The sequence below is a fragment of the Tenrec ecaudatus genome, chromosome 1 (assembly GCF_050624435.1).
Source record: "Tenrec ecaudatus isolate mTenEca1 chromosome 1, mTenEca1.hap1, whole genome shotgun sequence".
NCBI classification, from domain to species: Eukaryota; Metazoa; Chordata; class Mammalia; order Afrosoricida; family Tenrecidae; genus Tenrec; species Tenrec ecaudatus.
This window is the reverse complement of record NC_134530.1, coordinates 304,309,404-304,335,727: the sequence shown is the minus strand read 5'-3', so window position 1 is coordinate 304,335,727 and position 26,324 is coordinate 304,309,404. Positions and strand designations below refer to the sequence as shown.

Genomic DNA, 26,324 nt, shown 5'->3' with positions numbered 1-26,324 from the left:
AAACATCTACGAAGACACTTGTCTGTAGTCTGCGTGTTTCCGAATGCAGACTTCACCAGAGACCAGTACAACACTGTACATATTTCCTAGCTCAGTGGTGTGTAAGAGTGTTTTGTTTGATGCAGCTAGCCAAATTTTACTTGCAGATTTCTGGTTCAAACACTTATAGTCTGTATTAGAAAGAGAGTGGGGTGTTTCTCCTGGCCGCACCACAACATGAAGCTTAGGAAGGATAAAGCGGGAAGACCAGCAGCATAGGAAGGTGCTCTAAGCTTGGAAGGGAAGGCTGCTTGTATCAGGCAGCAGCCCTGCTGATCAGCTAGCCCGAATGCTAGGTTTTCCAGAAAACCAGGGAACAGCTTTACTAGGTGTCTGATAATCTGATGATTTTCTGGCTCTGAGGAAAGGCTGGGGAACAGGAGACGCCACAGCCCTGGACAAGGCAGAATCCACTAAAGGGCACACGTGAACCCCAAGGGAAAACAAAGTTTCCATTTCCTAGCTTTTTATGGCTCGAAACAGAACCAAGCAAAGAAAAAAATGACACAAGAGCACAAGATAGACAATACAAGTCTCAGATGTGCAGTGACTTCTAACTTTTCAGTCATGAGTGAGAATACCATTGGACATGGTGCCTGTTCTGGATTTAAGGGAATTTTAAAACATAATCACATATGTAGGATTATAGAAAAGGAATGAGGGGATATGTCTTTTTAGGACAGAAATGTAAGCTATCACGTGCTATTATCATAAAATTGATGATCTTTCCTTTCTCCAGTTTAGGCAGAGCCTGCTGGGATTGCTCACAGCTCTCAGCACCACATACAGAGCCTCCTCTATTCACTGCCCATTGTCTCTCCCCCTTCTGCAGTGCAATCCCTTCTCTTATTTGAGAGGGTTTCAGAAGGCACTGAAAAGGTTTCTTTCCACTTTCCCAAAAAGTTTGTGGAAAAACTCCAGTAACTCTTTGTTCCATTTTTCCATGAACTTTTTGAAGACCCCTTATATCTTGGGTGTAGAATTCTGCCCAAAATGGATTGGTTGAGTTGCAGTTTACTCTGTGTTTGGTCTGTTCCATGCACCTTGTAGGGAATGGTTAGTTTATCATACCAATAGTGGGAAACTACCCAATAAGGATTGAATGACATTGTGGGGATTGTTTGGTGTGTGGCTCAGCTAAGGGCTGTGCCTTGAATTTGAAGACAAGAGCTAATCCCACATAGATTAAAAAGGCCCTAACACCCCCAAAAAGCTCAGAGTGGAGCATCCGCTTTAGACCCAGGGTCCCTGTGTAGAGAGCCTCCCCGACCCAGAAAGGAGAGCTGTCACACTGAGAATGGGCCCAGGCCACCAGCCACAGCAGCAAGCGTGATAGAGACCAACCGCGGAGGAAAGGTCAGGGGCAACGTGAGAGGGGAACACCTTGGGACTAACCATGGCTGTTGTGGGCTTGCTTCTGGAGCGGAAGAGCTGGAATATTTGGCCAGGCAAGTCTGAGGTTGACAGGACTGGGATAAGGGCCCACCAGTAGGCATGCCTGAGGAAAGGATCTGGCTGGTGGGTTAGTGGGTTATGTGCCGGGTTACTAACTGCAAAGTCAGCAGTTCAAACCCACCAGCCCCTCCATGGGCAACAGAGAAAGATGAGCATTCTGCTCTCTTCAAGATTTAGCACAGGAAACCCACAGGGGTGGTTCTCACGTGCTCGCTGCGAGGCAAAATCCGTTTGGCAGTGAATTGTTTTTTCGGTTTTGAAAAGAATTTTGAGTAGGCGCGCCAAACTAAGAAAAGCTACATTAGTTCGGGGTTGTGCTGCTCCTGTCTTCTGAGTTCCTTCCAAGTTGATCCTGACCACAATCAGCCTCGCATCTGTGAATGTGGCCTGTGAGACCAGTGTGACAGGCAGTCAGTGGTCACACACAGCAGAGAAGTAGCGTGCACGTGGTGAAACGGCTGGTGTCAGAACTGAAGAATTAATTTGGAGAGCAGTGCGTGACCTCATGGGAACCAGCACGGTTCCAATGGCGGTTCTCTTCTCTCCTCCTGATGCAGCTTTTCCTTCCTATGAGAAAATGTCCGATAACATGAACTAGTTATTAATATATGTTCACTGTAGGTGGTTGACAAAATCTGACAAAAGTGACCATCACTCCTAATAATTGTACCACCCAGAAAGGATTACTATGACCAGTTTACTGTATTTCATATGCAAATGTACATAAATAGGTACATACATGCATGTTGGTATACAGGTCTCTGGGCAGTACAGATGGTTAAACGCTGAATCATTAACCAAAGATTGGTGGTTGAGACCCCCCCAGAGGCCCCTCAGAAAACAGGCCTGGTGATCTGCTTCCACATGGGCAGAGCCTTGAAAACCTTGTGGAGCAGCTCCATGCTAACCCGCCGGGGCTTGCTGCGAGTCAGAACACCTCCGTGGCAAGTGAACAGTGTGGACACGCATACACACATCTGTATCTAGACCATACATGAACATTTACATGTGAACACATAATTACACACACATTTTAAAACACTTGAAATCATACAACATATATTTTGCGGTGTTTAGTATTGTGCTATCCTTAGTATTTGCCCAGGTGTCTGAAATTCCTTATCAGTGTCAGTTTCAAATAACTACATATTATTGCATCACCTGACTTTGCCCTAATTAATCTTCTCCTATTATAGGACCATTGCTTTACTTTTTTGATTTTCTAATTAGCCTACATGAGATATCCTGTTATTTGATTGAAAACATGTTGTTTCCTGTGCTCTAAAATGTCTTATCCCTTAAGACCAGATTTGGGGTTCTTGTTCTGTTTTTATGTCTATTCTGCAGTGATTCAAAGAAAATACTTTCCACATTTTCAAGAGAAGGTTATCTTTGTTAGGTTCTGTGTCATCTCTTTTTCACTCTTGCGAGAAATGTTTGCTGGCTATTTGCTCCTACATGCTTAGTCTTGACCACAATGCAAAGCAAGATGGAAAAGTGCACGCCTGTGAGAGCATTCAGTATTAACTAGGTACACAAGTTAATAGAGAATTAACCTCGCAGTAAATGGTGACAAAGCAGAAGTTAAAGTGTGCTATTGTACTGGGGGAATCTACAAAGGGAATTCTTCAATTAAGAACATTCGCATTACTTTCATTTTTTGTGTCCATTTAAAATGAGGTAAAATCAAAATGCTAAGCAATCATAGAAACATTTTAAAGTAAGAATATCAAAATGTGAAGCTGTTGTTTCCAGACATAGTCTTTTTCTAGGTCTATATGAACGGGCTTCAAAGTTTACAGGGAAATGGAATTAAAAGATGAAGACATTTTTTTCCTCAAACTTGTTGAAGTTGCATCATATACTTCTGAAGGTTGTATTTTAGTTCTGTAATCCTTCTTGGAATTCTGTGATGTACACCATGCCAAAATGACAGTTTTTACATCCTTTGGGGACCCAAATCATGTTCGTTTGCAGCATTCTTTGCCTGAAGGGACAAGTCCAGGGCTGTACGGTAGATGAGGTCAGGTAGTCCAGCAAAATTCTTAAAGGACAGCCCTTGCTCCTTCATAGAAACAGCAGGTGTCATGATGGAACAAACTTTTTGGTTCAACTTTCCTGGCCTTTTTCCTCATTAATGCAGTTTTGAACTTTCCTAAACTTCTTTCTGATAAGCCCAGTGATGGTCTTGTGTCCTGTGAGAAAATCCGCCATGATCATCCCTCTGGATCAGCGGTTCTCAGCCTGTGCGTCATGACCCCTTTGGGGGTCGAATGACCCTTTCATAGGGATTTCCCGATTTCTAACAGTAGCAAAATTACAGCTATGAAGTAGCAACGAAAATGATTTTATGTTGGGGCGGGTCACTGCAACACGAGGAGCTGTATTACAGGGTCGCAGCACGAGGAAGGTTGAGAGCCCCTGTGGAGTCTCACGGAACAGTTGCCATCATATGCTGAACTAACTTCTCGGTCTTGAATGTCATGGCCTAACAGATTCCCCCAGAAGCCCCTGGTTTGATTGTACCTTGCTCTCTGGATCATTGTGGTAAATTGAAGGCTTGTCCCCAGTGATGTAAAAAATAATCCATAAAATCATCTTCATTCACTGTGCTCTTGCTGGTGATGCGATCACGCCCCCTGCTTCTCAGTGGCCTCGCTTTATACAGGAAGGCATTTTTGGGAACCCACTTTATACAAGGTGGCAATGTAGGGAATCCTGTTCACAATTCCTCACAGGTGGGTCCTACTAGTATTGACCCCCCCCCCCCACCTTCTTACCAGACCCGTGCAGGGGAAGGTTTTTTGGTGGGAGTTACATCACTACAATCAAATTTCACTCAAACATAATAATCTGTTCTCTGCCCCTGGAGTGTATCTTACAATGTACATATGACCTGGGTGACCCGTAGGCATAGGCCTCTTATTAATCTTAATCTCCCAGGCTTTTCCTAGGCCACTCCAGAATGTTTCCTTTCTCCTCTCAGCTGTGGCATATAATTCATTTCCTCTATTAGAAGTTACAGTAACCAAGAAAACTGATTTATAACCGCTACTAAGGTCAGAGCTTAATCGCACACTATTCCTGAAATGCCCTCCAAAATGGAACTCAAAACTCACTGCCATCTACTTAATTCCGATTCAACAGACGTACAGAGCAGGGTTCTTTGGATTCCCAAGATTGTCAATCTTTGCCGGAGTAAAATGCCCTTTCTCATGAGGTGATTTCAAACTACTGACCTTACGATTAGCAGCCCCAAAGCACATCACCAGGGCATAGTGAATTCCCTCTCTAGAGGAGACTAAACCATCCTCTTGGATGGACATTTTATTTGTGAGCTGGAATTTTTGTTAGCAAATTTTAGGGAATATATTAAATGATTTCAGCCTGCCATTTAGATTTGAAGTATGAGATTCTTTCACCTCAATGCAAAAGCAGTCTCACGATTATGATGCAAGTTAAACCCCAAATAAGCAAAATGATACAGGTGTGTTATGGCTGTCAGGCCCATGGTAGGGGTCTTATTATAGCAATACTGTTTATAATGATAGCACACTGCATGGCCAAGAGGACCTTTACTTGTGGACTCCTCATGGGATAGAGAAGTTAATGCTTGCTCAAGAATTGTCTGTCTCGTCAGAGAGGCTTTAAGACTGTTCTTCTAGAAGTCCAGCAGCCCTAGTGGCACGGTGAGTCACACATTGAGCTGGTAACTGCAAGGTCAGCGGTTGGAAACCACCAGCTGCTCTGTAGACGAAAGACGCGCTTTCTACTCCTGTAAAGATTCCTGGGAAGTGTCAGAGACCCGCAAGAGCACTTGTTACCTGTCCGGTAGGGTCACTAAGGGTTGGAGTGGACTTGTTGGTAGTGAGTTTGAGGCTTGAGTTTTTAGAGGTCCAGGTTAGATTTAACTTTGATCTGGTACAAAGTTTGGAAGAACACTGAGCCTTAAAAGAATTATTTTTCTCTGTCTGTCAGACAGGGCAAGACATGACAGAATAGTAATTTATAAATTATCAAGGGCTCATGATGGAGTGGGGAGGGAGGGGGAAAAATGAGGACCTGATGCCAGGGGCTTAAATGGAGAGCACATGTTTTGAGAATGATTGGGGCAGGGAATGTACAAATAAATGTGCTTTACACAACTGATGTATGTATGGATTGTGATAAGAGTTGTATGAGCCCCTAATAAAATGATTAAAAATAAATAAAATAAATAAAAGGATTATTTCACGAACACCCAGAAGTAAATACTATGGAGCAGAAAATAAGTGTAGGTGCCCTTGAAATTTATGTGCAGGTGGAATAGAGTGAAACCTGGGAGGTCAGTCTGGGGGAGGAGGGCAGGGCAATGGGAGAGGATTCGAAGGGGAAGCAGACAATGTCTTGAATTTACTGACTGTGCTGTTCCATCTGAAAAGAGAAGTCAAAAGGTGAATATAATTAATCAAACCTTTGCTTTCCCTCAGGTTCACAACAACTGTTACCATGTAACCTCATTTGCTCTTTCTTTATCTGTCCATCTATCCATCCATCCACCCACCCATCAATCCATCCATTCATCCATCCATCTTGTTTTCTGGTTTGGGGTACATTTGAAGGTACATACACTGAAGCCATTGACTTTTGTTGATTTTTGTATAGCTACCTCACTGAATTCTTACTCATTCTTACTGATGAAATTGTGCTTTTGGGATTTTTCTAATTAGATTATCATATCACTTTCAAATCAGTTATTTTATTTCATACTCTGTCTTTTTAAACCTCTTCTAAAAACTCTTCTTTTAATGCCTTGTCCAGGGCCTCGCAGGAAGTATTGAATAATAGAAGTAAGGCTGTACTGACATTAGTCGGAATACTCTTAGAGGTCTCAATGAAATATGATGATTACAATTGGCTCCCTGTGGATACACTTTACATAGGTTCAGAAATTACCTTCTAATCATGTTTTGGTAGTAAAGGGTATGGGATCTCTATCACTGTATGGCTTTAATTGAGAGTCTACCCCCTTTATTAGTGTGTAGGAATACAGTTCTGCTTTCGAGAGAAATCCTACTTAGTGTTGGTTTTTAAAATTATTTCCAGGGCTGCTGTGTTTAAAATGGATCAATGAAAGTAAATACTGCTGTGGCTAATGAAATACAGATTTATTTAAGAATATTATTTTTGATTACCTGTGTTTCATAAGTCAGATAATAAGCATACAGCCTTCAACAGTACAGATGGTTTTATTTTTGTGTCTTGGCTAAAATGGGGTCTTCACAACTTGAAATGGCTGGGAATAAGTAATCTAAACACTTAAAAAGCAATTCTTTTGCTCCCCCCGGCCAGTTTGGGTAGGAATCTCGTGTCTAGAAGATTATCTTGATCTATACTTACTACAATCTCAGACCCCAAAGGAACCTTAAGCAGTTCTCTAGGCTATCCTGCTGTTCTCTGTTATCAGAGCTTTGCAGAGCGATGATTGTGTCAGAATCTCATGAAGACACTCTGCTAAAGTTTTGCTTTCATTTTTTGCCCATCTGCTGGACATTCGCATTAATCGCATTTTTTATTTTGCTAAATGTTGTGTAAGATGCTGCTGTTTCAAATGAATGGTTTTACAACGGTAAAAAAATGGTGGTGAAGATGAACTGTCTTCATTATTTGAAAGGTGGGAGGGGGGGGAGTTGATACTTGTTCAGAATCCCTCCTAACAATCAGTACTTATGATATAGTGCCTGTAAAATGTGGATGGTCGTGGGTTTAGAGTAAATATAGTCCCATGTGGAGTTGTTATGGCGTCTTCAGTGAGGGAAGACGTTTATCCTTTAATAGCATCTACTCACGCATATTTTTAGAGAGATAGAATAGCTGGGAGACGTTTAAAGAAAGCAATTGATGATTATGTAAATAAAGTTATAGTCCAACCTCCAAGCTGGCTAGTTTTTTGAACTTGATTCTTAAATAAAACCCTAGACCCAAAGATGTTAACAGCTGAAAGGAAGCCCAACAAGAATTCATTTAAATTTTATATATTTTTTTGCTTATCTTAAAGGGCAGATATTGTATTGGCTGTTGGTGATATGAATGATTGATGACACATGGCTCTTCCCAGCAAAGTTTTCTTAGAAGAAAGTGACTGTGTTAGTCCAGGCGGACTAGAGAAACAAATTCGTAAACACGCATATGTGTATAAGAAAGAGCTTTATATACAAGAGCAATTGAATATGGAGAACACATCCAAGCCCAGTCCAGGTTAAGTCCATAAATCCAATAGTAACCCATATGTTCATTACCAGTCTATAAATTCTTCAGACTCACACAACCAATGCAATGATGCCTAATGCAGGAAGATCACAAGCCAGTGGGTGGAAAGTCTTGTGGATCCAGTGGCAGTGGAAGCATCTCGGACTAGTGTAGCTCCATGTGTCTTCTCAACAGAAATGTCTCGCAGGGAGTGTGTGTGTCCCGCCACCAGTGAGCTGTTTATCCCCTTAGCACTTCCAAATGAGGTCATCAAGTTGTGATCTGATTGACAGGCTCAATTCCACCCCTTCACTCTTAAGTTTCAAATTGACAACAGATTATGTAACTACCACAGTGACCCTAATAAACAAAAGCCCTTGGGGAACACTCAGTTCTGATGTGGAGCCCTTGGCAGGAGGTGGGCACTCAGTTTTTGGTGTGGTCACAGCAGAAGGACCAGGTAGCCGAGATCCCCAGTGTGCTGCAGTGGTGGTGGTGGTGGGCTTCCTGGGGCTGAACTCCTGCGTTCCTGCCACCCACTCTGGCACACTCACACCATGGCCTTCAGTGAAAGAAAATGTCAACTAGCAAAACCGAAGGTGGGAGCTGGGTAAATGACAGATGTGTAATTTGAAAGACATGCCGTTTATACTCGTGCTGAAAAACGGGTTCGGCTTACACACGGGTCAGTGGTACCCCAGCGAGGTGTAACATCACGTGGGTGATTGCCGTTCCTCCACTGTTCATTCAAAGCCCAGCTGACACTGCAGGGCTTTGAATGTTTGTTTACTCACATCTAACCAATCAGAGCTGTCCTATGACCTGGATGGCTCATTTTCTCAGAAGTACCCGTAGTGATTCACTTACCCTGGCAGCTGAACTGACTGGTAAGGATGTGTCTGTGGCTGCGCTCCTTCTCCCCTCTGGTCTCTGTGTTAATTCATATGCTGCATTTCCCACCCTAGGCTTATACTCGAGTCAATCAGTTTTTCTGGTTTCCCAGGTAATAATTAGGTACTTCGGCTTATATTGGGATCGGCTTATATTCGAGTATATACGGTAGACGGTCCTATTTTCTTAACTCCATTCTTGGTTTTTTTTTTGGGGGGGGGGGTTGGTTAGAGTTTCAGTGTATATCCTAATAATCATTTGCAATTATTAACAGAGCAATTAATAATTTGAGTCATTCAAATCTGATTATCTTATTCGTTGTATTATAAAATCTTGTACTCTAAAGCTCTGGTCCTCTCTGTGACTCCCAGTCCTTGCTGACCAAGGCTGCTTCCCCAGTCAAGGCTTAGCATGTGTCTGGTTCCCCTCACATACTGCTTTCTCTAGATTTCATGCTCTGGACCTCGACTTCTGTTGTGGGTCCCCTCCGATACCCGAGTGATCCTCTACGCCTGTCCCTGCCACACACAAGCACACTTTTGATTAATGTTTGCTGACCAATCGAATGAATGTTTGCAAATGACCTATTTCCAAGGAGGAAAATGTGTGAGCACCTACAGGACTTTTTAGTGTTTAGCACATTAATTTTATTCTTAGTCATGCCATTGCACTGTTCTCCATGTCAGCATACTATTTTGGGTTCCCACTGCTTTGTCTCTGAGAGGCTGTCTTTTATGGTGGGTATATGACAGGTCATCCCCCCCACCTTGTTGCTGGCCATTAACCATTGAAGTGCTCTTGCTCCATGGTATTTTAATTGGGAATCTTAATATTATGTGGGTGTGGTATGCTAACTAACAAAGGTTAGCATGACATTTGTAAATTTGTCAGTTGCTGTGCATCTCGAGTCTAAGAACGAGACAAGTAGGCTCCAATATAGTTTGTCCAAGCTCTGGAGCCATAGAAAATGTGTTGTGGCTTACAGATCTGTTTCTTTAAAATTTATCTAGGAAAAAAATGGTTCAAACAGCTACAATAAAAGCTGAATTTCCAACAATTCAAGGGTTATCTGTTTAGTTACTCCCCCCACCCCACCTTCCTTTAGGATTATTAACAGAAAACGGACCATTTCGTTCAGAAGTCTAGAAACTAATTGAAAATGCTCTACTTTTCTACATAAACATGAACCGGCAGGAGAAACAATGCATGCATAGTAAGTACCAAGTGTTTTTTTTTTTTGGTTCATCATGATATATGATGGTCTCTCTCTTTTTAGAAAAGCACAGTTAAAGGATGGATTCATAAAGAATGTGTCTGGAATGCCAGCAGGCCCTGATACAAAGGGGGTAGGCTGAGACACTGGCTCAGCAAATACACCTTGGGGATCATCACCTTTGGAGGTCTTAGTCACCTTCTACAAGTGGTCATGCAGATGGATTTTAATGCTGATTTCCCTAAGTTGCTGTCCCCTCCATTACTTGGCTGTTGGGAGGGGGATGGGTGGGGGTGGGTGGGCCCTAAAACACAGAATGTTAAGAATGCACTACTGTTACTTTAAGAAGGGAATTAAGTAGGGAGGGAAAAGGGGGGTATGTTTTGACTGCTGACATTTGTGGCCTCTTTTCATTTGCTTAAGAGGTGGACCAGCTTTTCTGTAGCTACGGTTGCCATGGAGAAGTAGTGGGGGAGGATTCCCAGGACCAGAGTCTGTGAGAGAGCTTACATCTTAGTACAGCTCCTGAATGTGACTTGAAGGGGCAGGGAACTCAGGTGTGCCACAGCACAGATAATGGGGGATGACTGACCTGTCAGTGGCTGGTAATGTGACTGTACAGAGAGCCTTCGTGGTGGCAGACATGTCTGTGGGGGTGCGTGCGGAGTCTCTAAGGGGAAGGGAAAGAACGGTGGCGTGGGTGTATTCCCACCCTTCAGTGTGATTTCTTACACTCTAGATTTGACTACAAGAGTTTAAACATATTAAACTAAATTGGTACCCTGGTTACAATCAGAAGCAGACCAACTTCAGTTGGCATGTTTGCATATAGATAAACGACATTCTAATGGAAATGTACACTCAGAAAAATCTAAGATGGTAGGTTAAACTGGCACAGAGATGTGTGTTACTAACCCTCCAATCCCTGCTATGTGACTGTATATTAGCCACCAGTGTAGCTCGCTATTATAAGAAAGCTGCATCAGTGAAAGTTGTTAGAATATTTCGACATAAAGCATGGAAGAAAATTAGCTGTGTGTTTTATAGATGAATGCGTGTTTGTCTTAAAAGATAAATTTGTAGGATTGTTTGGGGATGATTGCTGTATTAATATGTTTATTAGAAATAATTTTATACCAAGTTATTGACAAGATTAGCTCACAGTGTGATCCGTGTAGAGCTTCTCTGGCTTTGTGGAAATAGTCATCTTTCATTATTCTCATGGAGTCATTGTGGGTAACATCTTTGTTTAAAAACATGGGATTGGTAATTATAACTTAAATTCTTTTAAGTAAATGTCTATTTCTCGTAAGCAAATCATAAAATGTATTATAAACTGACTAAATACTAGGATATTTGTTGGGCTTCTGTTTCCTTATGAAATCTGAATGAGAAATGAATATTAATACTGTCTTAAAATAGCTGAGTCAGAAATAGTTTAGGTGAAGGAATACATTATTTCATTGTTAGACTCATTGACTGTTTCATGCATACTACTACTGAATCATTTTAAGAATGTTAAATAATTATATCATTTAGTCGACAAAGACATCCAAGTAATTTTTTTAAAATGGTGTTATAAGTATCTAGGAAATATATAATGCCACTGGGGATTGGGAATGATGTACAATGTAAAAATTGTATTATGGAATTTACTTGGAGAGTGTTTCTTCACATTAAATTATTTCAGAAATTGTTCAAGAAATGTTTCTTGGAGATATCACATGCATAAACATGTATGTATAGGTATATATATAATACATACGAGTGCATGCAAACACATGCATAACCATAAATATATAATGTGTGTATTGCAGGATTCTTTTCCCCTTAAATGATTGCCGTATTATTTTAAAGTTTTTCATTTCTTTGTTTTTGAAATATTGTATATTAATATTTTTCTAAATATGCTTAAACATAAAAATGTAATAGCTGTTAGGCGTGGATGAAATTAAGACTTTGGGTTAAGCGCTCGGCTGCAGTCTAGAAGGTTGGCTGTTTGAGCTCGACAGCCGCTCTTGGGAAGGAAGAGAGTGCGTCTGGAGATTTCACAGCCCTGGAAACCGTGCGTGGCAGTGCCACTCTGGCCTGACAGGGTTGTTAGCAGTCAGAGTTGACTGGACAACAATGGGTTTGATTAGGTTTTAAACACTTATGCGACCTATGTTTTCTGAATCTTAGGCAATTTTGTGAGGTCAGTGCCACTTCATACCCATTTCCAGATGAGGAAAATAAAGCTTCATGGATGAAGTAACTTGTACAATTTTAGAGATGAGAAGTTGGGCCAGGATTTGTACCTAGGAAAATTTTGTTTTTCCAGAACAAAAGTTTGTAACTACCAGACTTAATGTTTCTTGCACGTCAAACCTGTGGCTTGTGTAGCTTGGCATTGTGCAGAGAGTTTTCTAGCTAGGTGCGGGAACCCAGGGCAGAATCCCCGCTTCACGCGTTAGTCACGTGACATAAGTTAGTCAAGGAAGTTTCATCTTCAGATTTCGAATGGCTGCGTACATTTGAGTACCTTAATTGGGGTACTAACATAAATGCTGCCTCCACCAGATGGTAGTGGGGTGATGGGTAATATATTGTTAAATTGTACAATAGTATAATGTTAAAACCTAAGCTAGCAATGTAGATGATATTTTATTGCTGTGCTTTGGGCTAGATGACAGAGTCAAATAAGGAGTAAAAAGAACACAATTGAAATATTAATGCTAATGATGCTGAGGTGAAGAAATCGTGTAAGCGTTTTACCTAGTGGTTTCTCTACGTCAGCATTACTATCACTTTGGACCAGGTACTCTTTTGATGAGGTGGGTCCCAGGTGAGGCCCCCTTGTTCATTGTTGCATGTTTGACAGCATCCCCACCTTCTGTCTACTTGATGCCAATTACCTCCCCAATGTGACTACCCAAAAGGTCTTAGACATTGCTGTATATATGTCCTGTGGGAGGCAAAATCGCCCTGGTTGAAAGCCACTTGTGGGGTTACATAGGCATTAGATAATTAAATATAATTACACATTGTGGTAAGGACGTTGATGGAAAAGACCAAGATGCTCGAAGGGAGCCAGCCAGAGAGGAGGTTGGCTCGTGTTGGATGGCCCGGCTGCTGTGTGGAGAATGCTCCATAGGCAGAGACTTGGGAGCCTGGCCCAGCAGCTGGGGCAGAGGTCTAGATGAAAGGTAGGGACTGAGATCAGGTGGTGGAAATTTGGCCAGTCTTTTGGAGTCTGAATGAGATAACTTGGGGTTTGCCCACATATTACATTCATGAAAACAAGGAATACAAGATGGATACTGGGCAGTCTTTGAGATGGACTCACCAGCCAATGGAAACTTCTCGGCCATACGTACGTGTTCACCATGTGTTTCTAGCAAAGTTAGAAATTACTGAATGCCCTAGATCTTTGTGAATACTGGACACAAGGAGTCTGAAGCCTGTGACTGCCAGGTGATGAGCATGCCAAGGATCCGCCTGGCTTTCTAGGTTGGGTGTGATCTGGGGGACGGAGGCATCGCCCAGCTCTTCCTTCTTCCCGGATTGCTGCTGTGCCTGACCCTGCCTAGTTTTTTGGTCCTTGGCCCAGAACGTGCTCTTCCAGTACATCCACTGGTAAAGTGAACGAACATCCAAGTTTAACCTTGTCTCTTAGCCTCAGCCCAGGGAATCTTTCAGAATTGGCAAGGCTTTTGAAAATATTAAAGGCACTCACTTAGAAATGGAGATTCTTTAAATATCAAGTCATGGTTTTGATTTTAAGTCATAGTTTTAACGTTTATGGGTTTCCTGTTGTGGACACAGTGATAGATTGAATGACCAAGTGGCAGCGACAGCACCCTAGACCCCTTCTGCACCACAGGATTCAAGGGAACCAGGTGGCAGGTTGTTTTCTGGCCAGCAACTAACCTCTTCAGGCGGATTTCTGGGGCCAGCTCAATGAAGTAAGTCATCAGAAGCAGAACTTACTTCATGGCCTTTTTGCTAACATCAGTGGGTGAAACCACCAAGATTGGTAATTGCAACGTAAATGCTAGAATGACAGGATTTTAATGCCAATTACCTCAGCAGTGATGATAAAACTTTTTCGTTTTCCCTCCTTCAGGAAGCTTTGGAATCTCAGTTTTATGGAAAATGGAAATCCGTAGGACGAAACATTAAATAACGATGGATCAGTGGTGTGGGTTCTGAAGAATGCGTAGGAAGGAAAGAAACTGTTTCTTTTCTGGGTCTATCAATAACCGTATCTGAGATTGGGACTTAAGCTGGTCACGAAAAATTGGTGAAGGGTGAATAAATGCCAGGGCCAAGGAATCCGTGACTATGCTTGATCCTGACTCTAGAGGTTATCATTCTGGGGTGGTAGAGGCATGGAACTAAGCTGTTTAATGTCCGCGCCCGCATGTGCCCCGTGTCTGAGAGGATCCTGTGCTGTTGGTGCACCTTGTAGTGGCCTCTGTTGACATGGAAGGTCAGGGATTGTCAGATGAGGCTAGGCACATGTGAAAGCCAAACAAGCCTGCTGCCATCTTGTCAATTCCAGCTCATTGTGACCTAGAGTGACCCACAGGATTTCCCAGGTTGAAGTGAATGGCCTTGTTCTCCTCCTCTGGAGTCAGCAGGGGTCTGAACTGCGACTCTTCCATAGCTGACCTATACTTTGCAAATGGGCCACTGCAATTTAGCTGCTGTTGGTGGCATTTCCCACACCGGCGCTCTGGAGATGAGGGTGCCGGGATGAGGCAAGGCAGGCGAGGCTTTCCAGGCAGTCGAACCGTGAGGCCCGGAGAGAGAATTGTCACGAGAAGGAGCACTGTGAGTGTGAAGCAGCAGTGGCCGAGACCTAAGTAGGTGTGCCTCGCGCAAGACAAGATCTTCCAGAAGAGGGATTCTTGCACTGGTAGGAGGCTGTGTGGTCTCTGTCTCAGATTTTAAAACGCATGTGTCCGTTGGATATTTTGGTAGTTCAGTGAACATGGGAGGCAGCTTTCAAAAGTTCATGGAAAAATGAATTTTAAAGATACTGGAATTTGTCCATGACCTTTCTGAAACTAACATAAGCCTTCAGCATGCTGAGGAGCGCCTCCTGCCCCGGTGACCCTACAACACAGGCTAGAAGTGCACCCTGGGTTTCTGGGGCTGTGGGGAGCAGAAAGCCCCCCGCTTTGTCCTCTGGAGCAGCTGGTCCCTTTGAATCTCTGACGTTGTGGTTAGCAGCCCAGGGCTCCAGTTACATGTTAGCATATTTTCACCCTGATTTCCCTGACTTGGTCACTAAAAGCAAACTGCAGCAGCTGATAAATGACCAGAAAGCTATTTTGGGTTTGACCACAGAAAATCCATACATATGGAATTACAAGCTTAATTACTGTTATTTTTGACAGGAGTCCATGGATGGAAGTGTTACATAGCCAAGTATTTCCTTTGTGAAAGCAACGACATTTGTTCTTCATGTCAATTGTGATGAATCCCCAAAGCACAGGCATTTTTGAGTGCTTGGACTATACCTGCTTAGATTAGGATTTTTTTGCGTTATAAAATGTATCATAACTATTTTGTTCAGAACAACTTAAAAATAACAGCTCGATGTTACCATTACATCCTATGAGTTATTATTTTAAGGTAACAACGAAGAGTTATTATTTTACGACGACAATGAAAATGACAGTGCACCCATACTGGGTATATTTCGGACAAAATACTTTTGAAATGAACCCAGGCATACAATGCATATACAGAATGAACTGTTGTTAGACCAATAAGCTAATGAGTTTGAACGATAATGTCAACGTTTCCTAAAATACAATTTAATGCATTTTAATCAGATTTGGTAGCACGGTTTATAAGTGATATTAATATTAAAATCAGTTCAGGGCATTTATCTGAGCATATTGATTGGATGATCTTTTTGTCTCTTTTGCCACTTAAGTTGGCAATCCATTTTGAATTACATTTTTTGAAAGATAGGTATTTTTTTTACCCATAGTCATGCATTTATCCAGAAATATCTTATTTCCCCAACATTCTGAGGGATAATTTTGCTAGCTATAGAAATCTAGTTCGACAATTTCTATCCTCTAAAAACAAACAACTCAGTGCTATCAAGTCCATTCCGACTGGTAGCAACTACTTTAAAATGGTTGCTTCTCCACATCCCTGCCTCCTTGTATTCTGTACCTTCCTGATAATATTCCTGTGACTAGTTTTTTAAAAATTTGGGGTCTCCTCTGAAATTCCTCATCTCTTTATCCTTTCTAATATTCGTCGTTCCCCCTTATAAATTCTTTACTACATCTTAGAATTGTCTTAAAGTCCTACTCTACTAATTCCAATATTGTTAGCATCTTTAGGTTTATATCTTTTTACTGTTTTGCCTCTGACCCCATGTCTAATAATTGTTGTTAAATAGAGAACACTATGGATGATAGGTTTTAGAGCCACTTGTGAAGACTATTGGACTTTTTTAAGCAGGCAATTACATTACTAGCAGATCACCTTACTCTTCTGGAGGTCTCATTTCGGGTATTTTCAGACCAGGTCTGTTTTGTATTGCCTTAAGACTTAGATTGTGATCTTAATTGTAAGGCACGGCCTTTGGGGGTTCCAGTGGAAATACAGCATATTTATATGGTCCACTTGATAGGACTTGAAATCCGATCCCTTTGTCCCCTATACCAACCAGATTAACTGTTGATATTTTTGCCCAGATTCTTCGAGGCTTCTACCCTGTTGCTTGTATGTATGCCCTGTGCAGCCTTCCTCTACCCTACAACACACACACAGATCACGAGCCGGCCAGTGATTTCAGGAGAGTTTGTCCACAGCTCTTAGTGGTTCCTTTTGCCCGGACTTAACCCCCTTCCCCTAAATTTCCACTTGTTTTGGAAACCCCAGATCCATACCTCTTCCTCCATTAACCCATAAACCTGCTGCTTTCCGCTTGCGTTGTCTGCTTGTGGAATGGCAGCTGGCCCGAGAGGGAAAGTGGATCTCGTCTTAAAGCGAGGACTTTACCAAAGCCTTTGCTTGCATCCTTCAGTGATCAGATCGCGTCCAGTTCTGTCTGCCTGGAGTCACGTTGAGAGCATTCAGAGTGGTGGTAGTAGTTTTATTTTAAGTAAGTATTTTGTCCAGAGTTTTATTGTTGGAAGGAGGGTTACTCTGCCATTTCCAGAAGCCTGAGTCCTAAATGAGTAGTTATTAAAATCTTGGGATACCTTTGTTGTCAAGGAAGCTTTCTTTAATATTAGACAATTGCTTACTTAAAGTGTTAGGAAATCTTGGGATGCCTCTTACCCTGGCATGGCTCAGGAATAAGACGGAGCTCTTGTGGAGTAGTTGGTTACACATTGGGCTGCTAACCACAAGGTTAGCAGTTTGAAACTGGTATCCTCTCCTCAGGGGAAAGATGAGACTGTCTACTCCCGTAAGAAGTTCCAGTCTTGGAAACCCACAGGGGCAGTTCTTTCTTGTCCCGTAGGGTCCCTGTGAGTCAGAATCGACTCGTGGCAGTGTGTTTGGTTTTTGGGTGATCTTTTTGTGCTGGGGTGCCACAAACAGTGGAGTGTTTGAATCCACCCAGAAGTATATCAGAAGAAAGGCTGGGCATTCGACTTTAAAATTCGCCGCTGAAACATCCTGTCACTTGTGGAGTCGCCATGTATCAGAGTTGACCCGACAAACAGCTAGTTTTTAATATTTTTGCTTTGTAAATTTGGCCATGCATCTGGCAGTTGGGTATATGAAAGCCGGCAGGAGACTTTTTTTTGCAAAGGATTATAGATTTTTGTGAACTCAAGTAGTGTGTACTATGAGACTGCTGTTCTTAATTTTCCTGTTGTGGAAGATACCATTCTTTACTACATATTATAGGTAAACCCAGTCAATCCATTACCATCCACGAGATTCCAACCCACAGTGATACAGCAGGACAGGGTACAACAGCCCCGACGGCTTTCCAAGGCTGTAATGGTGATAGCGGCCGAATACTACATTTTGCTCCTGTGAACCCAACAGGTGGGTTGGACCCAGCAGCCTTCAGTTAGCAGTCAGGTACTTAACTCCTGTGTTGCCAGGTTTCCATAGATTATAGACACTTAGGTATCAATACATTTTATTTGATGACCTACCTACTGCCATTGCATGGATTCAAACTTAGACTGACCCTATGTGTACGTGTTCCCACAAGTATTTGGCCTACTGGCCCCTTTATGTATTTTTAATTGTTTTCTTAGGGGCTCATACAACTCCCATCACAATTCATACATACATCAATTGTGTAAGGCACATCTGTACATTCATTGCCCTCATCCTCAGAACATTTGCTTTCCGCTGACATCAGGTCCTCATTTTTCCCCTCTCTCCTAGCTCCCTCCTCCCTCATGAACCCTTGATAACTTATAAATTATTATTTTGTCATCTTGCCCTGTCCGACGTCTCTCTTCACCCACTTTTCTGTTGTCCGTCTCCCAGGGAGGAGGTTATATGTAGATCCTTGTAATCTGTTTCCCCTTTCCAACCCACCCTCCCTCTATCCTCCCACTATCTCCACTCACATCACTGGTCCTTAAGGGATCATCCGCCCTGGATTCCCTGCATTTCCGGTTTGTATCTGTATCAATGTACATCCTCTGGTCTAGTCAGACTTTCAAGGTAGAATTGGGATCATGATAGTTGGGGGGTGGTGTGGGGAGAGGAAGCATTTAGGAACTAGAGCAAAGTTGTATTTTTCATTGTTGCTACATCGCACCCTGACTGGCTCGTCTCCTCCCTGATACCCTTCTGTAAGGGCATGTCCAGTGGCCTACACATGGGCCTTGGGTTGCCACTCCACACTCCTTCCCCTCATTCACTGTGATACGATTTTTTGTTCTGATAATGCCTGGTACCTGATCCCTTCGACACCTCATGATCACACAGGCTGGTGTGCTTCTTCCATGTGGGTTTTGTTGCATCTGAGCTAGATGGCTGCTTGTTTACCTTCAAGCCTTTAAGACCCCAGATGCTATATCTTTTGATAGCGGGGCACCATCAGCTTTCTTTATCACATTTGCTTATGCACCTGCTTTGTCTTTAGCAATTGTTTCCAGAAGATGAGCATCATGGCATGCCAATTTAATAGAAGAAAGTATTCTTACATTGAGGGAGTACTTGAGTGAAGGCCCAGTGTCCTTCTGCTACCATGTATGTACATAGATCTATTTCCCCATCGTCGTATATAAATATATTTGCATATGTACATGCCTTTATCTAGTCCTCTATAAATCTGGCCCCTTTAAAAAAGAAAACCAAACTGTGCCGTGGCCCTCTGGAATGGCAGTGTTTGTTCTGTGCCCCCAAGTATCCCGGATACGGTGTAGTGGCTGGTTTTGCAGCCCCCTGGATCATGCCCGGCCCTCACATGGTGGAGGTGTCACACGCTTGCGGAGCACGGCTGTCCAGGATTGTGAGGCCGTAAACCTCACCAGGAGCCTCATTGCTCTTCACGGAGTGACTGGTGGGTTCGAGTTGCTGCCCTTGGGGATCGCAGTGTAACTCACTGTGCCCAGGGCTCCCGTGTATCCCTGCACACCCCGCGGCTTAACACACTGATGTGTTCTTAGTCTAATTCTTGGGTAGCGATGAAACAGATTTCTTAATACCATCTATTGATACTATTTGCATTTCAAATATCGAAGTGCAGAAACGGAATTAAACGATGCCTTTATTTTGCACAGCTTTTTGGAGCCCCCTCGCGCATGTGTGGCTTGTGTATGTATATTCATTTTCACATTGTGTCACAGATGAAAGCATGCTGTAGGCTTTATTCTTCTGCATGTTGTTTCATTTTTCTTAATCTTGTGGAGCTTTCTAGTCTTGAAATCCTTACATGGCGCCATTGACCGGTCTCTCCCAGGCCTCCCATCCCTCCTCCCAGGAATGCAGAGCACTGGCTAGCCTGTTGCAGATAAAATCTCCAGTTCTTTTTGTTAGCTTTCTTTACTTTGGTGTGCACAAACCAAAACCTGACTTCCAGTGGTAGGCCTGAACTATATTGTATAGATTCTTTTTGGAGCCCCGGTGGTATAGTGGGTTACACCTTGCGATCCGCGTGGTCAGCAGGTCGAAACCAGGAGCAGCTCCGAGGGAGGAAGACTGTGTTTTCTACTCCTGTAAACAGTTACAGTCTCAGAAACCCACAGGAGTTGCTATGAGTCAGCACTGACTCCATGGCCGTGAGTTTGTTTTTGAGCCTCAAATTGTTTCTTGATGTGGAGGTCTTGGAGAAATTACTTCTAGGTGCGCTGGGTCTCTCTCATGTGACATCGTTACTTGAGAAGAACTATTACCTGACCAATCAGAATCGGTTAGATGGCAGCGAGTTTGTTTTTGGATTAGTCCCAAGGAGGTGGAGGATGAAGATGCCTTAAATGCCCGATTTGGCCCCACGTTGTTATATTGTGCCTTTTATTTTGATGGTGAACTCCATGCCTCCCCTTAGTATAGTCGCGCACATCCCTGGGTTCTGCAGTCCTCTGGAACATCTCACAGAGCTCGCAAAGCGTTAGCAAGAAATGGCTCTGAGACGTGGTTGTGGGTGCTCTTCAGTGTAAGTGTGAAGTCTGTCCGTCTGCCTGAAGAATCCTCCCTATTCACAAGGCTGGTTCCATCAGGACCGGCGAGAGCCCACAACTCACATTCCAGGAACCAGTGGCAAGCCCATGGCAGGGTCCAGAACCAGAAGTCAAAAAGGTCATTTCGTCCAAGCAGGTCTTTTTGCTGCGGCCCAGTCAGGAAGCGAGATCACAAAAACGAGAGCGCTTTGACGGAGTGGTGGTTTGGGTTCTTCAACAGACCCTGACTGGTGACCTGAGTCACACCTCTCATCAAATACTTCTCATCCAATTCTCGGAATATGCCCCCCATTAATCCAGGAACAGAGAACTCTCTCCAAAATGGGATTATAACCAGACATAAAAACGCATATTTGCAGTGCTTTACAGAGGGATTGTGGCTGGAAAAGCCATATTAAGTAATTGTCTCACTTAGCATTTTTTGTTTGTGTATGGTTACAGTACATCTGTAATGCTTACTTTGGTAATCTTGTAGTCTTTTGTTTTTCTTTATAATTTCAGATGGGGCGGTTTGTTTGGTTTCGTTTTAACTTTTGATTGTGAAGAAATGTGAAATGGGCACTAAAGTAAGCCATGTCAGTGAGGTACCCGCCACTCTGTGTTAGCGATGATCGCTTGCAGCCATGCTGGTCCCCTGGCACCTCTGAAGACCCCCCAACCCCCCACTCTCATGGTGTTAAGGCAGACTTCACAAGAATTTCATTACACGAGCTCCAAAAGATAAGGGGCATTTTCTTACCCAAGCACAAAACTTTATTACAATCAAAGGAAAGCAATTGCTTAATATTATCCTAGTCATTTTCTAATTTCCAATTGTCTTTGTGTCTTACATTTTAAAATATTTTGTCACATGAGGACAACTAAATGCCACATAGTTTGTAAGTTTGTACAGCTTTTCTGTACCTTTGATTTATTAAAAAAAACTCACTGCCATCGAGTCAATTCTGACTCGTACTGACCTTAAGGAGGGGGTAGAGTTGCCCCAGTGAGTTTTCCAGACAGGAACTCTTTCGGGAGTAGAAAGCCTTATCTGATAGTTTCACACTGTTGACCTTGAGGCTAGCATTCCAATTTGTAACCACTACGCCACCAGGAGCTGCTTTTGATCTAGAGATATGCTTTTGCACTTACTATTTTTCTTTGCAAATTGATTAGAGGAACTGGATGGTTTGTACTACAGAAGTTGGTTTTATTTTTTTTCTTACCATTTTGCCACCCCCACCCCCTTTAAGTTTTTATTGTAATTGAGGAGAAAGTTTACAGAGCTTATTTATCAGAGACTCATTTGGCTTCATGTCATTGACTGCAGTGCTCATGGGGTAACAAGATGCTTGGCAGTTCCTTGCTGTGTTTGCCCTTCCTTTTGTCCTCTGGTATCCTTCTTTGCTCCTGAGCGTTATCCCAGGGTCAGAGCTGCCCTATTCATCTCCTGTCTTTGGCTGCTCCAAGGGGTGCCTGCCTAGCTGGGGTCATTCATTGTTCACCCCAGGCCACTCTAAGTCCATCTCCAGGGCTGGGGGAGGTGGGGGCAGGAGAAGAGTTTAGTTAAAGGTTGGGGTAAGGGGTTTTGGGGGAGGGTTTTCATCAGTTTGTGTCGGACCTGGATTCTTTCAGGATTTCAAGTCTGTATTGGACATTTTTCTATTCTACCCAGGACCTCTTACAGCGACTCCTCTGCGAGAGGGCCACAGTAGTTGCCAGGCGCTGTCCTGTTCTCTGGCTTACGGCCATGGAGGCCGAGGCTCTTGGGAGCTTCGTGTCCTTTTGGACGATTGCTTTCTTTGTTCTCTGCCCTTGGTCCAGCAGGGAGACCCTCAGCAGCAATTGGGATGGGTGCTCGCCAGCTTGTAGGACTCCGCTGCCTGCTCACCAAAGCTGGATGTGGGGCCATTTCTTTTGTGTGCTCTGTCATGCCAGTGGACCTTGACATCTCCAGGACTATGGTCCAGCAACGCATTCCTTCAGTGCCCTCTTATATCCATGGATGCGTTTACAGCATCTGTAATGACATGCATAGAAATGCCCTCTGTGGTTACCCTGTTTTACTGTTAAACCTACAGAGGAGGGGTTTCAGAAAGTGCATGAGAAAACACCTTGATGTTTTCATTCCGTTTTCCATGAATATTTGCCCTTTTGAGGTAGACTGATTTCACCCAGCAGAATGCTGCTCAGTTCATCCACGGTAGAAGGTGTTTTCCGAACACCTTGGCTGTTAAAGTTGGGCAGTAGTCCATGTTTGTTTATCCATCCATTCGGTGATGGGCATTGCTGTTTTCAACTTCCTGCTGTTGTGAATAGTGTGGTGCTGGACATGGATGCGCAGATGTCCATTTGTGTCACCGCTCCTGCTTCTCTGGCTTGTGCGTGTACACTTAGGGGCAGTGTGCTGGATCACACAGTCACAGTCGTCATAGCACTTTGCCATCCCACCAGCAGTGCCCACCAGAAGTGCCCACCAGCAGTGCTGGGTGAAGGCGCTAATCTCTCCACACCCTTGTTAGTACCTGGCACTTTCTGACTTTATTTTTTGAGCTAGAACGTTCCTGTTCAAGCCGCAGTGATAACGTACCTCATTGGTTGGAATTGCATCTCTGTAGTGGCGAATGTTTGCAAACATGTGTTCCATGTGCTTGTTTGATACCTGAGATATCCAAGTGCCATTGACCCCAACTGCCATCACCGTCCATCAGAATTTTGGAAGAAAAGTCCTTGATTTCTTCTCTCTCTGGTTTCATAGGCCTCTAAGTAATTATCTTCTTATGGAAATAACTTGCCCAGAGCACAGTTATCTCCACCATTTCTTCCTTGCTCCTTTATGTATCTCATTGCCGTCCCCTCTCTTATTTTTCACTCCTTGTACAATGTAGGATTTCTTGTCCCATAGGGATTTGAGATGAAGACATGCGATGGAGTATCATCCGGAGTCACAAGAGGCTGCTTGTATGTTGCTTACAGTTGTGTTCTTCCACAGAGACTTGCAGACTATGCCGCGCAGTAAGATGACTAAAAGATAATTTAGCATACACAAGGGGACTCCAAATGTTTGTGGGGACAATGGCATGAAAAGATAATGGGGTTTCCCATAAACTTTTTTTTTTAATGTGCCCTAGGCATGAAACAGCTCTGGCCACGATCTAGGCATCAAGCTAGGATGAACAAAGGGCTGCCAGTCTGCTCTGCCCCTGACTGATATAAGAGCACCACCACCAATCAGGTGTCTCTTTGCCCATAGCCAGGGTCCCATCAACTTTTAAAAGCCCCCTTGGATATGTCAAATTAATGGGATTGTTGTGGGTATTGCCTATAGAATTAATACTCGTAGGCCTTCTTCTCTATCTCATAGCCCTTAGAGAAGGGATGTGGTAAGACTCTGTGCAAAGGATTAAGCTGCCTGAACAAACAAAGGAACACACACGTATACCCACTCAATTGTGGCTTGACGTGCAAGACAGTACGAAAGAGTGGGCCGAACCCTGTATCACTTAATTGGCACTCCTCCCTTGCTGGTTTCTGTTTTCTCCATCCTCTGTTCCCCGCCCTGGCCCAGGAGACCTGGAATCGGAAGTGTCCAGATACGATATGCCCAGCACCCCCATGCAGTCAGCGCAGTTCCTGATGCATTGTTAGCACGCGGTTTCTGGTGCTGAATGTGTAGTGAGTGGGGTCTGGCTGAGAGATGAGAAGCTTGTTCTCATCCAAGCAGATAACCGGAGTTCACGCACCTCAATTTCTGTAATTTTGCCGTAACCCTAATATCTCCAGTGCCACTGAGTCCATTCCAACTCATTTCCACCCTGTGGGAGGATAACTGTGCCTTTGGGTTTCCAAGACTGTACTCTGTGGTCTCGGCAGGCCAGGCAGGCTTAGCCTCCTCCAGAGGAGACGCTGGAGGGGGTGGGGGGTGGGAGGGGGAGTGATGGTTATCAGCCAGAGCCTACGAGAAAGATCTTGTAGGTAAATCTTTCAAATTTTTTCTTCTTTTCTGTTTTGAAAGAGGGCCCTTTACAAGTTTTTATTAGTGAATGTGCTGTTTGATTACAGGTATGAGGCAGAAAGCCAGCCTCAGAAGCCAGAGGAGACGGCCAGTTGATGTTATTGTAGCCTTTGAATCCACCCCTCTGAGTCTTTTCTAACTTTAGTTCCAAAATTGTGTGTGTGTGTGTGTGTGTGTGTGTGTGTGCATGTGGATACACACGCTTGTGCAAAATTACACATTGAATCTATGACTGCGTTAGTAGCCTGAGGTCAGTGGCCCCACAGGATAAGATCCTGAGATCTCCCAGGATGAGGACCTGCTTTCATAGTTACTTTTCTCCTCGCAGTTACCATGGCTACCTCCTCCCATTTGCCACATCAGAAATCATCTAATGGGAAGAGGAAGCCAGTGTTGCCATACTCTTAGTCGTTAGTAATATCTAAGCTATGGCAGGCGGTCTTTTGATGTAACCGTTGGAAAACTGCTAATCCATTTCAATTTTCCGATTTTCTGCAATTGTGTATTATGAGTAGATGGTTTTTGTTTTTCCAAAGATTGCGTTTTCAGCTGGGAATGTATTTTCTACTTTCAGCCTCTCCTTAGTAATAACCGCTGACTCCCTCTCCTCCAACCCATGTCTTTTAGATGGGTAATTTAACCAGACATCCTTCGCCATGCAGTGCACATTGAACTTTCCCTGCCCTGCCTTCCCTGGTGTCCCTGACAGCAGAGCTCCCGGGGACAGGAGGAACGCTGTTGCCGCCGCTGGCCCTGCTGGTGAGAAAAGGTTGCTTCAAAGAGCTGGTGGATGAAACACCCCCACCCCACTCCCACTCTCAAACTACCAGCGGTCTAGTGTGAGCAGATCACATGAACACACAGTTCAGTCACCCACGAAACGTCTCAATATGCTCACTTACGGGGGGTGTGCTACAACCAGGGAGCAAGAACTTCAGATGCCCCCGGGCAGCTCTGATTAGTGAAGCGTTAGAAAGGCCACCGAGCTGGGACTGGAAGGGCGGTGCCGCAGGAGGGTACCTTGGGTTCGGTCACGTCCTGCAACCAAGTCCAGCTTCAACTGGACTTCTCGGGGTGCCACACTGCTTAGGCTTTGGGAGACCCTCTTAAAAGGAGACATACTTTTTTTTTTTTTTCCAGCAATGTGTGCTCCAACTTAAAAGCCCATGTTCCGAGAAACTTTGATTTCCGATATTCTTAGGGAATCTGAGAATGCTTACGTGTACTTAGAGTCATCTGGGATTCCTAGATTGTGGATTCTGAGCTGGTATAATTGAGGTGGAATGCCGTGCTTAGCAGGGCCTTGAACTCCAGGGAAGCTCTTCAGAGCCCTGAATGAATCTCGCTCACTGGGGCCTGGGTAAATTGCTTATTTCTGTCTTCTCTTTTGATAGCAAGATAACCATCTTACAGAAGAAACACAGTATTTTTGTGGATCCATAACCTTAAAAGCATAAAGGAGCTTGTATCTACTTTTCTCTTGGAATGGGTGCAAGTTTTTCTTTGTGTCAAACTGAATATGCTTTCTGGAAAGGATCAGTCGACAGCTTGCAGAGGATGAGCAGTAAAAGCACAGCACGGCAGCATGGCCCCTTTTAACCTTTTTCACAGTGTTTGTTCACAATGGTCATTTTTTTACTCCATGACTCACTAGGTGAAGACGTTGTTCGTGTCCAGCTAACCTTTGTCTCTAACCCGCTTCACCCGGATCTTTCTAACACGCTGATGCTGACTGTTGGAAGTCCATGCAACTGCCAGTCCCCCTACATCTTGTGGATTCCCAGACTTTAGAGGCGGCTTCTGTCCTGCTCTGCCACTTGCCAAGACAGTGCCTGGTGCCTGCCCCGTGTTCTTAGTCCTCTGTTCCTTCCGAACCGCTCTTGTTTTTCAG

The 26,324-nt window shown here is 43.7% G+C and overlaps 1 protein-coding gene and 1 non-coding gene across 4 annotated transcripts in view; one reads left to right on the top strand and one right to left on the bottom strand.

The window, feature by feature from the left end:
• The window catches only part of HIVEP1 (HIVEP zinc finger 1), a 157,910-nt gene that overhangs the window by 51,488 nt on the left and 80,098 nt on the right, over positions 1 to 26,324 (top strand). The window lies entirely within an intron of this gene.
• Positions 23,537 to 23,680, bottom strand: LOC142437852 (small nucleolar RNA SNORA48). The gene has a single exon (XR_012782360.1). It is a non-coding gene; the product is annotated as a small nucleolar RNA SNORA48 (small nucleolar RNA).